The 12,946-nt window shown below is 44.3% G+C and overlaps 1 protein-coding gene across 1 annotated transcript in view; it reads left to right on the top strand.

The window, feature by feature from the left end:
- The window catches only part of SPA17 (sperm autoantigenic protein 17), a 382,615-nt gene that overhangs the window by 73,792 nt on the left and 295,877 nt on the right, over positions 1-12,946 (top strand). The window lies entirely within an intron of this gene.

The raw sequence follows: 12,946 nt of genomic DNA, 5'->3' as shown, positions 1-12,946 counted from the left end.
TGGACCATGGTGCTATTAGCACCATGGTCCAACGCCAGGGTCGTAATGAGGGCCCTAGTCTTTTAACTCTTCAGACAATCCCCGCCGGAGTATGGTTATAAGAGCGTCATCCGCTCAGGATGTGTCTGCTGACATCTGTTTAAACTTGGTAATAAAGGTTAAGATATCCTGATTTCCTTATTTGAGGTCCAACAGCAGCTCTTGGGAGGCTATGGTGATTTTCTGCCTCCCAAACATACGTTTGACGCTATTACAAAAAGCCTGATAGGAATTTAATATTGGATTATCACTAGTCACCAATGGGGTAGCCCATGCTAATGCGGCTCCCGTCATTTGGGTTATCATATGACCGACCTTGTCTCCATCGGTAGGGAAAAAGGCCGCCTTGGAGGCAAACTGGACGGTACATGCTTCCAAAAACTCTTTAACAGTATGTGGATTACCGTCAAATCTTCAGAAAGGTAAGGGACCAGGAGGTACCTCAGAACTATGAGCCGAGCGACCAACTTGCTGCCGCAAAATGGCATTCTCCTGTTTAAGTTGTTGAACCTCCCCAGAGAGGGCTTGCATAGCAGCAACTAACTAACTGTTGGACCCGTTGCTCCATATGGATCTACTTTTTTGAGTTATTGTCGTAAAGGGAACACTGAGTGGTAGCCGATATACAGCTAAGACGGGCACTGCTATCTGTTATGTTTAACCAACACTTTTCTGTGAGAGCAAGATTTACACTCAGAGTTTCCTAAAACAACAAGACAAAAATGGTTCCTACCTTGTCTTCTAATCGGAATGAAGCTAATGAGACTTCACCTGTCTCAGCCTCTCCCGCCTCCAACCAGGCGAATAGAGGATGTGGCAGGGAACCCCTCAGAAGGGAGAAAACCCTGAGTCGCTGGAGAGTTGAGGTGAATCAGGAAGCAGACTGGATCCCGGTCGTCTTCCTGGGAGGAGTTCCTTCTAGACCCGGAAGCGAACACCCTCGAGGTCCGAGGCTGTATCCGCAGCTAACTGGAGCTTAAGGATGAGAAGGTAAAATAGGTGCGTATTTGCGTCATGATGCCCGCTCCCGGGGAGCCGGTTCAAGCCCTGCGTCCCCATATAGTGGCCCTTTGGACAGTGTCCTGGCGCCTATGGCGCCAGGCTCATTATGGGAGTGCTTGGGTGCACTTACCTGATGCAGACCATGCTGCAGGATCCCGGCCTCCTTGAGGCCTGAAAGGAACTACTTTACCTGTGGGACTAATTTACCATCTGGGCGTGGTCGGGGAAGGATACATACCTGATTGGAGGAAGGATACATACCTGGAACTTCTTCCAAGGCTATTTAAACCCCACCCGAACAGCCACACGTGCTTCGCGTTGTTCTGCATCTAGCAGCTGGACGCTCACTGTGTCTGCTCCTGCATCCTGACTTCTGCCAGCATCCTGGATCACTTGCAAAGGAAGAGAAGAAGAGAACAGAAGAAGGAAAAGTCCTTACCTGCTAAATCTGCATCCTGGAGACATCTCGCCGACAATCCTGAAAAGGAAGACTTTAATTTAAAAGCTCATCGCGTCGATCGCTGCAGCGCCGCATTCCACTCACCTTTACAGGGCGCCTCCATGTTCAGCAGCGATCATCCGGATTCGCAGTCAGGCCCCAGCGCCTAGGGAGAAAAAGACCAGAACAAAAGGTGAGAGAGAGAATGGATTAAGGAAAGCTAAATCTCCATGTTAAGAGTTACCTGTTGATTCATTCCCTCTTCATTTCGGGTCCACGCCGCATCCTGGCATTTCCGGACCCCGGCCCCCAAGGGGAAAAAGAGACATCAGCGTTAATGAGCGAATGAAAAGACATTACCAAAAAAACGCTCATTAAAGACTTACCTGATTTCTACAAGGATTTCACCTCTCATCTCGGGTCGATGCCTGTTCCCCGGCATTCCGTACCCCGGCCCCTATGGGGGAAAAAGACACTAGCATTAGTACATTAATGCAAGGACACAAGGGGAACCTCTTATCAAAAAACTTACCTGGAAGCCAAGCAAGTTTGGTTCTCACCAATCCGAAAATCCAGTGAAGTAACTGGATACCAAAATGCACCTGCATCAAAAGCAGGATGGAGAGCTTGTCCTTCCCGACCCTAAGGTGAGACGCTACGAGAAATCACAGAAGGGTTTTGAGGAGGGTGAGAGGGGAAAGTGGTAGGCCGATTGTATTACCCCGCAGACAGTTAATCCCCTATTTTCGCCTACAGAAGGATACTTCTGCGAGCCAGACAAGCCAGATTTGGAGGCCCGGTCCAGTCCGTCTTCGAACCCTGCGCATCACCTTAGAATAGGTCACAGCAGCGCGAACCAGGCCAGCGCCTCCGTGGGAGTCAGATGAGCGTAACAATTTGTTTGAAAGGATGAGGACAGATCGGAGAGAAGAGAGTGGTAAGAAGTCTAACCGACCTGTTAAAGGTGCGGGTTGGACGAAAGGGGGTTTCCAGAATTGCACTCTGGGAATAGTAGTCCAGAAGTCTGCTGATCCCTAGATTGAATGGCAAAGTAGTTGTAAGTAAGAGGCTACGTTCCGTTAGGTTTAGTATAATGTGTGACAGGGGAATGAGAGTATATGACCTACAGGACCAAGGAGACTCGAGTGGCAGATTCAGCTGTAGATGCTATCGTTAGCTCGGAGGAGCGGTCTCCAACGAGGGGGGGGAGCGTCTAGGAAAAAGGCAATGTTGGAAAGGAAGGTATTAGTACGAGGAAGCCTTGGTAAGAAGTAATAAGTAACGGACAGAGAAATATGAGTTTCCTATGCGGAAACTTACGGAACTTGACCACCATGAGCAGTAGCAATGCACTGCGCTCTCCGTTCTGGTTCGTTACATACCTTTACCTGGTCAGTGGGAGGAGATTCCCCAGGTAACAGTGCGAACACTGGAAAGTCAGTTTGCTCACACAGCGCCATCTTGGGAGAAATGTTGTGAATATATGGCTTAAAGCGCCAGCGGCGCAGCACGGACCACCTTTGTGCGGTGTTCATAACAGTATGCCACGCTGATAGATGTGTTGTATTTAGAACAGTGTAGAGTAGACATTGTGAGCAGATGGCAAACGCTACTGGGGGAACAATGTATAGAAGATACAGTACAAAGCATATTGTATAACTTCGAAAGAGGAGCCGGTGAGGCAAGGCTTAAGATGATGCAATACAAAATTCTGCAGGGATGGTACCAGTTGTCAGAGAAACTTAGGGCGGTGAAGGGTGAAGCTCTTGCAAAACCTGAGGTGCTGGAGATGTCAGGCGGTGCCTGAGGACATCGCTCACATTTTGTGGTCCTGCCCCATGTTGCAAAAATACTGGCCTGATATTTTGTGAAAGATCCAAGATACGCAAGGTCCAACTGTGCCGGGAGGTTCAAAACTGTGTATTGCATGACATGTCTGGTCTACCAACCATCACTAAAGCAGGCAACAAATGGCTGAATACAGCCCTACTGGTGGAATAACAGGTCATTGTAAGGTTGTGGCAATCTGTTTCATGCCCGTTGCCCATTACGTGGGAGCACAAGGTGGTTAAAGTCGCCTCTTTTGAGCAATTAATACATAGAGCTTGGGACAGAGAGGAGGGCTTCTTGATTACACAGGGGACCTTTCTACAGTTCAGTTAGGAGAGAGGTGGGGGTATTGAATATAGTTTACCAATGGGAGGTATGCGGTCATCTAGATGGATGTGCTTGAGGCGCCCTTGGGGACATAACCTAATAAATGTGCTATATGTTATGCTTGAATGCCCTGAAAGCTGTTTAGTTGGGTTTACTTTCGTGTGGGTATATTTATGTTGGGGTTTATGTTTGTTTCGTTTTTGAATCCAGGGAGGAGCCTTGGGCCTCACAACTAGGTAGTTTGCATGCCATTCACTTGAAACCAAAGGGTGTCTCACCCGCTAGTCCTCAGGGACTTGTCATCCAGGCGGCCAGGACACAGCCATCGCTTTTGGATCCAGTTACTGGCGGTGGACCAGCGCGGGAGCATCACCTGGGTGAGGGTTATTCAGGAAGTGGGGGTGAGATGGTGAGACGCGCTATTCCCCCCCCTTTTTTTGTTCATCTACCCCTCCTATTTTACACAAACACTGGGCCGAGGAAGAGGGTGACTGAGAGTAACCAGACTAACTCTCTCACATCGTACTGGACATGTCCCGTTAATCGGGTCAGGCAAAGTCAGGCACTTTACACTAAGTGCATAAACCTGATACTAGTTAGCTCTCCTCACACGAATAAAAGGCAACACCTAAAGACACACTCTGAGCAAGGCGGAACACAAATACGAGCAGAACTTCCTGGCGAAGGCACACCTAATGGAGCAGAGCAACGGACCAAGGGACAAGAGCAGCAGGCCGAAAACCCCAAGGGTTCCCTACTGGAGGTCCGACAGAATGTGAAAGACACATGGAGAAGGCTAGATCCCACAAGTGAAGATTGCATTGTGTTTCGAGGATGCCAGCGACCCTCCCGGGTGAACGGCAGAGTTGGGGTGGCGAGACCAGGCCTGTGGTACTAACCTTCACTCGTGAATTGGAAATAGCAAAACAAGAAAGAATCACACACAGCTGGTGAGTTGGCAAGTGACCGGATAGACCGGTGTGTGTCAAAGTGAATGAAGTAGCAACATTATATCACGAGTGAAGGCTGCACACGTGTGGATGAAATGCGAAAAAGGGCAGACCTGTGAATGAACTTTGAAGTAAAAGGCAGCTGTGAGATCGGCAATACTAAGTAACGGAGTGGTCCGGCAAAGGGAAGTGGCCCAATCGAAAGTCTCCAAGAAAGGTACATTGTTTGAAGCTATAAAGCGAACAAATAGCAAAAGTGAATTAAACGAGAGTAAACATGAACTTTGAGTCAAAGTGGTCCTGCGGTGGACTGTATGGAGAGCCACGCATATTTGAAAGTTTTTGCTGTCTGAAAGGGGTCCGAGTCCGATTGAGGCAGACCCGAAGTACAATAAGCTTGGAGAAGGGAGCCCCCGCGGCGAGTTTGTGTTGAACTGTAATGTGAGAGGTCTTAGCCTGACAGAGGGGGACCTACATGAACTGTGTGCTGTAAAGTCTGAGCCCAGCAGAGGGGGACCTTTGTGAACTTTACGTTGGAATATAATTTTGAAAGTCAAGTAAGAGACTTTAAAGAGGAAGACCAGGCAGGCCTCAATACACAGTTTGGAACTGCTTAGAGTGTCGGAAACCTAGCCAGGGTGTGCCATCCTGCCTAGAAGGACAGCGTTACTTTGTGAGGTTTAACCAGAGGAGCACAGCTGGTTCAATTACCTTTTTATTCCTCTGAACACTGATTTTTCCTATGCATATATTTCTCCTTTTTACACTTTTTGTACAAGAGATGGGGCAGGCATTCGGTTTTTCTTAGCATAGGCCATTTTGATTTGACAGACTCCACTAGGACTGTTTGGTTTATCGTTTGATGGTTGAGACTACTCATATCTTAGTCATAGGGGAACATAGTAGTTTTGCAGACCCCAACATTTTCAATAAAGGTTTCACAAATTGTACCCATTATGTCAGTGTCATACTTGTCATACCATGCCTTCCCTACAACTGTCCGATAACTATGATCGAGAAGGTCTTTAGAATCCTTCAAACATGCAATGGTTTGAAAGTGAAACTATTTGAAAGCCTGAATCCTTCTAGGGCTGTATTTCCACCCGACCTATAAGGTGCAGCAATAAAGGGACAGGCTATAGAATGCAGGGCCAAGTTGATATGGGGTCCCTGGACGCCGAGTGGAAGGTACTTTATGGGAGGGAACCAAGTGGATTCTTATTGGAAGGTTTGCACCTTCTTTATGTATGTGACTCTTTAGGTGATTTAGCGGGGACAGTTCATGCCAGGGCGCCTAGGTTACCCCTTACAGGGAATAAGAATTAAGTGTTCATACCCGATCGGGTGTTATCAGCCTGAGTTAAAGGCCTGAGCATAGCGTGGGCATTTAACGAGGGTCCCCGGGATGATAACACCCGATCCGGTGGGCCCAATCGTGTATGACCGCTATTAGCACACCGGCTTGCCAATCCGGTAACCCGGGGTGCTGAGAGCATTGTATTTTGATTGAATGAATGGTATGACTTGCAGTGTCCTGTTCATTCATACAAAATACTTTAGCAAGTTGGCTGCCACAGAGCTGGAAGACGGGGCTGCTTATGGAGCCCCCCATCCATTTCCATGCTCCCATCGCAGACCACGGGAGGAGGCAGCAGCAGCACCCGCCACCACTGCAGAAATTGGGTAAGTGGGGCAGGGGGAATAAAAGGAGGGAGTGGAGGGTCAAGGGAAGATGGCGGGCGGTGAAGCAGCCACCAGGTTGCTTGGAACACAGGCTTAGATCGGTAGATTCAGTCCGCATTCCGAGCAACCTGATTGGTTGCTCACCCACCCCAGGTACTAATGGTTGTTATGAGAGTAATAATAGTCATGAATAGCTGTGAAAGAAAATGTGAAATGTTGATGAGACATTTATGAACTGTTAATAGACGTTCAATTGCTGTTAATTGTACTGGTTTTCATGAATTTTAATAACCATTATAATTTTAAAAAAAAGATAACCTAATATAAGACCAAGATACTGACCTGTGTTTAATCTCATCCAAGGTTTTGTCTGACTTGGATTATAAGCAAAACCAAACGGGCAACAGACTGGGACCCTAATGCGCTTGTTTGGGCAAACGCCACTTTGTGAGGCAAGTACGGACTTGGTAATAACCAGGTGTGTAGCTGCTGTGCGTGGTTGTGTTTAGGAGGAACCTTTGCCCAAGGTGTCGAAGAAGTAATTAATTATATGAATGGACACAACCAAACTGCGCAATTACAATGTTGATGTATGATCAATTTACTAATGTGCATGTAGCCAACACGTGTTTCCACCATCAGGGCTTTTTCCAGGCTGGTATCCACAAGATCACATAAGCATAATGAAATACAAAATCATACATGCATGTTTCGCACATAGATTCTATGTCAAGACAGGAGGCAAGCATTATGCTTTCCTTCTTTATTACTGCTCTCACAGCACTTTACATTTTAAACATTTCTTAAAACTTGAAAAACACATTTTTGTTGTCCCCAAAGCTCCTCTGTCTGTCCCAACAAAAAGGGGGGTTGTAAAATTTTAACCATATCATAAAATGTCTCCTGAACTACAAATCCTTTTAACCATTTGGTATATCATGAAATGTACAAGGGAAACCCAGAGGTAATGGGGAATGGATAATGATTCATAAATTAACATATGTCAGTCCAAAATGAATATAAGAAGCAAGCAATATGAAACAGTGCAAACACATATTTTTTTTTTATTTGAAAAAACTAGTTTTAACATAAAGTAAAAAGTTTTGTTTCAAATTCAACAATTACGTTGGATATTCCTCCAGTTAACTCGCATACATAAATCAAAAGAGAGGAAAAAAAAATGAGGACAGAAAATCGCATATCTTTTAAAATGATACTGCCACACAAACGGAATAGGACGAAATAAATATCACCATCCTTAGTTAGTACATCATAGTGTCTACATCATAAGCACTACTCAGGGTGGAAATTCCAAGAGCGCATCCAGATAATTCACTATTGCACAAGCATGTTAACATTATTGCCAGATGAAATCATTCTCCACCAATCCACCATATCGTCATCCTGGGGAGCAAATTGACCAAGATGAGTAGAGCGTAAATTCCGAGTTTTCTGGCATTCAGTGACTAGATGTTTTAGTGATTCAACTGAGACAAAACAAAAACGGCATAGGTTGTCTTTGACCAATTTGTCCTTTCTTTGCCATAAAATGTCCTTAGATTGCAAGGTGTTAGTTCGAAATCTCGGGAATTGCTTGCTGTAATAACGAGAGGGACAAAGCAGCAAGTAATTCGACTGGTTATTTAACTTTTTTTGTTCATTGCCTAACCAGTGGGTTGAGAGCAATTTCTCTCGTTTCTCTATATTTACAATCCATGCCCAAGATTCACACTTTTTCTTTGCATGTTGTGGTCGAATTAAGAGATCGTATTTACTGATTGCTGCAGCATCTGCCCACGCTTGCACTCTTCGTCGCCATTGATTTAGTAAGTTAATATTTTTGTCATCATGATTTTTTATAAATATTTGATAAACCGGCATCAGCTTTTCTACAATCATCTTTCGCATCAGCGAAATTGATTTCCAGATCACATGGCTATACAATGAGTTCAATGATAATTCATGGCGTAGAGTTATGATTGAGACACATTGTGGAAGTTTAAGAACATGCCGCCAAAAGCAGCCTTCAAGAATATTCCAGGTTTGCTCATTGATATTTCAACTGACTTCCACACCAAAAGTTATTATAGGAACTACCTTTTGTTTGGAGGTAGAACATCAGAACCGGTGTTAAGGAAAATTTACCATAACTTTTATTTATTTTTGCGGCTTGAAATGCAAGCCTTGTGATCTTCAATTTCAGGTCCTCCACCCACTGATGTTCACAAATAGTTATTAAACTGAACTCCCAAGTATCTTTTAGATTCGACTGAAACCAACAACTGGCCTCCAACAGCCCACCTAAAAGGCTTTATCTCTTTTGCTGTTGACATCTCCAATAGACAACATTTTTGTTTTTTCTACATTTATTGTGAGTTCGTAGTGGATAGATGGGCATATAAACAGCCAAGTAGACGTTGGAGGCCAATTTGGGTTCTGTCCATTAAGACCAGATCATCATAAGCAATGCTTCTTACTGGAACTTGATTTATTTTGGGAGGAAAACAGTGTACCTGGTCAAGGTAATCTGGCAAGTCTTCCAAGAACAGTTTAAACAGATCGCCCGCAAGGGGATACCCTTGCTTATCTCCCCTTGCTGTTGGAATAGAGTTGGTCAGTTGTCCGTTTTTGTTAAGTCGCAAACACATAATCATGAGCAGTAACACTGAATTAATGTAAAGGATACAAGGATGACTTTCCAATCGCAAGTACATGGCAGCACAAAATAAAAATAAAATAAGAGAAGAACTTCATTATGAAAACCATTGCAATTAGATCTGATAAGGGCGAGTGGTTAATTCTCACTTCTCACGTACCAATAAGACTATGTGGTCCATGCACTACTACGGTGTAACACCAAAGCATACATCGCAAATTGTGCTGCGTATATACTATTGTCTCCAAAAGACACCAGTGTAAGATAACATCTAAGCCTGATCCGCATTACACATGCACTTGTGTATTAACCATGGATTGCTAATTCGAATTCATATACATGCTTATTCAAATACTAGTTGACCCTGCTTGACTGTGATATAAGTAGAACCAACAAATTATACCAATAAGGTAACTACTATAGTCGGATGCCCCTTGTGCTCATCCCAGTGTAAAAGGACTCTGATAACTCACATGTGCGTAATGCATACCTGAGACTATTCTAATTGGACCCACTCAATTAGAGTATGGGCTAAAATGCAGAAAGAAAAATGAAAAGCAGGATGAGGTTATGCTGAAAAGTATTTAGTCAACCTGAACTATAAATTATGATCTTAAATACGTTAAAGCAAAACAGATGAAGCAACTAAGTGGTATGGTCACTTACCTAATCAATTTCATATGGATGCTGGTATCTAAATTAATAATAATCACCGGCATTGCTCTGGCCAGCCTTCCATGCCATTGTTTGCAAATCAGCGTTCGCTCTATCACTAATGTGAACCATCCACCAAGACTGCACTCATGCATGTGTCTAACGTTCTCTCTAAAGCTGAACACTCCAAACTCTCTTCAATACTAATTCTTTTGGACCTCTCTACTGCCATTGGCACTGGCGACCACTCCTCTCTCATCCACCATACTCTCCAGGACCTTTGTGTTTAACAAATCCGCTCTTGCTTGGATCTACTCGTACCTCACAGTTTGATCCTTTAAAATCTCTTGTAAATGGCAGACCTCTAACTCCACCTCTCTGCCTACCGGGGTCCCACAAGGATCAATCATTGGACCTCTGTTCTCCACCGTCTATACCTCTACCCTAGGAAGACTTATTCTTTGCCTTTCACTAACACCTTTTTTTGATGCATGACATATTTTTCTCCTATCCCTCCTTCACCCTAGCCCTCTCGGAATGGATGAAAAACTGTCTCACTGCAATCCATCACCTTCTGCTGCCTTATGCTGAACTCTTCAAAAATTGAAGTAATCTTTCTCCTAGCTTCCAATGTCATCCCTCCCGTCTCCTCTTCTTCTATCTTCTTCCCGCCTGACCTTCCTGCTCCCTCCCTCAAGTTTTGCGATCTTGGCTTCCTCTTTGATAGTGACCCGCAACTGCAACAACCCATCACTACAACTGCATCTGCTGCTCATATTAACCTCATCATCATTTGGAAAATGTGCCCTTTTTGTACTAACCACTCTACAAAAACTCTAAATCTCCACTCTTGTGCTCAGCGAACTGGACTACTGCTCAAGCCTACTGCCTGTCCTTCCTCTTCACGCCTTTCTCCAAAAAGGGAGGCTCAACTTTGCTACCCACACTCTACAACTTACCAAGGTCATCAAGTTCATTCTCCTACTTTGCAAAGCTATGAATGGGCTTGCTCCTCAGTACCTGTCTGATTGTATCTCAGTTTACTCACCATCTTCTTCCCTCCGATCCTCATTTGCACTCACCCTCACCATCCCAGGCCCTCTTGTGCCTCCTCTCGCTTTCGCTCTTTCTCCATACTCGCCTGCTGCCTTGGAACTCACTGCCTGCTGCCTTCGAACTCACTGCCTGCAACAATCGAAAAGCCAGCCAAACTGTGGATCTCTTCGAAGCAGAGGCATAGACAGGGTAGGGCCTGAGCAGCAAAGTCCCATCCAATAGCTGTAAACGCCCACTCAGCAGCGCTGACTTACCTGCTTAGTGCACATGTCGCTGCTGCTTCCTCCCAGTGTCCTCTTTGGCTGTCATGGAAATGGAAAAAAGGCTCAGTACGGAGTCCTATCTTCCAGATCCATGGCGGCCATGTTTAGAGAGTATTTTATTTTAATGAACGGGACGCCGTTACAGGATAGGCAACCTGAGCTGCTAATAGCATTACTACCAAATCTAGCCCGCCAGATCAGATAGTAACGATTAATTTCACTTCTGTGCCCACTGACTACCATTTCATATGCAGTTTGTGACCTATTTCTGTATTATTTATAAGGTTACACCTGTATTTCTCTACTGTAACAGTAGGCAACCCTAAATAAGACACAGTGCCCGTTTCCTTCCTCTGGTGTCAGGAGAAAACAAATAAACCCTATGACTCTCAATGTATCTTTGTTACGTATAACAAGTATGATGGCACAAATACCATTTATTTGAAAGAAATGTGCACAGTGACCTGTTGGGACCCTCTGGACATTACTGACTACATGACATGTGGACACACCAGCCCTTTCCCCGGCTTTCAGCCCCTTCACACTTGAGAAGGTTGCCCGAAATCGGCAAAACATCAGTCTGGTCATAGAAGGACCGGTCTCGACACGAGGTCCCACGTTTCAAGGCTCTATGATGCACGGTTTCCGAGAGATTTGCACCACAATGCACTGCAACACAGTACACCACGCCAGGGTGAGGCGGCATCTGTGGAGAGACCACAGAAGGTCCCAGTATGCAGCAGCACACCAACTCTCGTCTCCCCCCAGAGTCTACTCCGGGGTATGTCAGCCAGCGACACATGCCCATTCTCAGTGCAGTTTACTTCAGAGTGCAAAGCACATCAAGTGATAAGTGAATCGGAACAGCGACCTACAGGATCAATGATGTTCAACAACTGATGAGTGTTATCATGTCTGTCAACAGATCCCGTTGGGAGTACTTTTTGCTAGTCTACAATTCAACGTGCAAGGTACCTTTTATATACAATAAAGTGCAAACATGTAATGCAAATACAAACTTATTGCAGTACATCACTAAACAAATCTCATGGCACAATTCATTACAATAACTAGTTGTATATTGTTGGAACTCCTTTTAACGTTTTTTTAGTTCCAATAAAAATATGTGAATTCCATTGATATCGGATGAGAACCCTCTGTAAAATCCCTACAGGTTTCAATCACATATACTTAATGACAGGATTTTCTTCAGGGGCTGACAATGTTTTGCGAGGTACTTACAAAAAATATTAAAAAGGATGTTTTTAAGGAAACCGGACTGCAACCTGTGTAAATAGTTAAATACTTCTGTAACTAGGTGACACCAAAAATGAGTCCCTCCTTATTACACTTCTGTGTCCACTGGCTACCATTGCATATGCTGTTTGTGACTTCTTTCTGTATTATTTATATGGTTCCCACCTGTAGTTCTCTATTACAATATCCGGGTTTTCTTACTGTTAAATGCCATGATGGTTTTTCTTTCCATATATTCAACGTACGCTCCAGTTTATTACTTTGGACTGTGGAGTTAGTGAATGTCATATTAATTATTAGGATTGTTTACACAGAGTTGGAGATTCCACTAAGTTGTGTAGTTTCTTAACCCTATGATTTTTTACACAGAGTTAGAGACTTCTACTAAGTTGTGTAGTTTCTTAACGCTTTTTCTTTTTTTTAATGTCATTAATGTGTTTTGCACAGGTGTCTAGGGCAACAGTTTGTGGTCAATAGTAACGATTAGACAACATTGAACTCAAATGCACCATATTCAGTCCTATTTTGACTTCTATTATATTTGTTGCATACATTGTAGTCCTGTTTCTGTTTTTTGTAATCCATGATTAAGATGCAGAGGCAGCGAAACTTCAGCTTCTTGATAGTTGACTTTTCCACTTTTTCAAAGTGCTTAAAAAAAGTAATGTGTTTTTTGGAAACCCTGAGTGCTTTTTTGACTCTTTCCATTAAACGTGCCCTGAAGTGACCCAGTGTTGCTGTGAGAGGGCCCACCTGCCATGTGAAGCATATGTCCTCTGTATGATAACCC

Source organism: Ambystoma mexicanum, chromosome 9 (genome assembly GCF_040938575.1).
Source record: "Ambystoma mexicanum isolate Mex_15411 chromosome 9, UKY_AmexF1_1, whole genome shotgun sequence".
Taxonomy (NCBI): Eukaryota; Metazoa; Chordata; class Amphibia; order Caudata; family Ambystomatidae; genus Ambystoma; species Ambystoma mexicanum.
The sequence above is the reverse complement of the archived record's forward strand: the minus strand, read 5'-3'. Positions and strand labels throughout refer to the sequence as shown.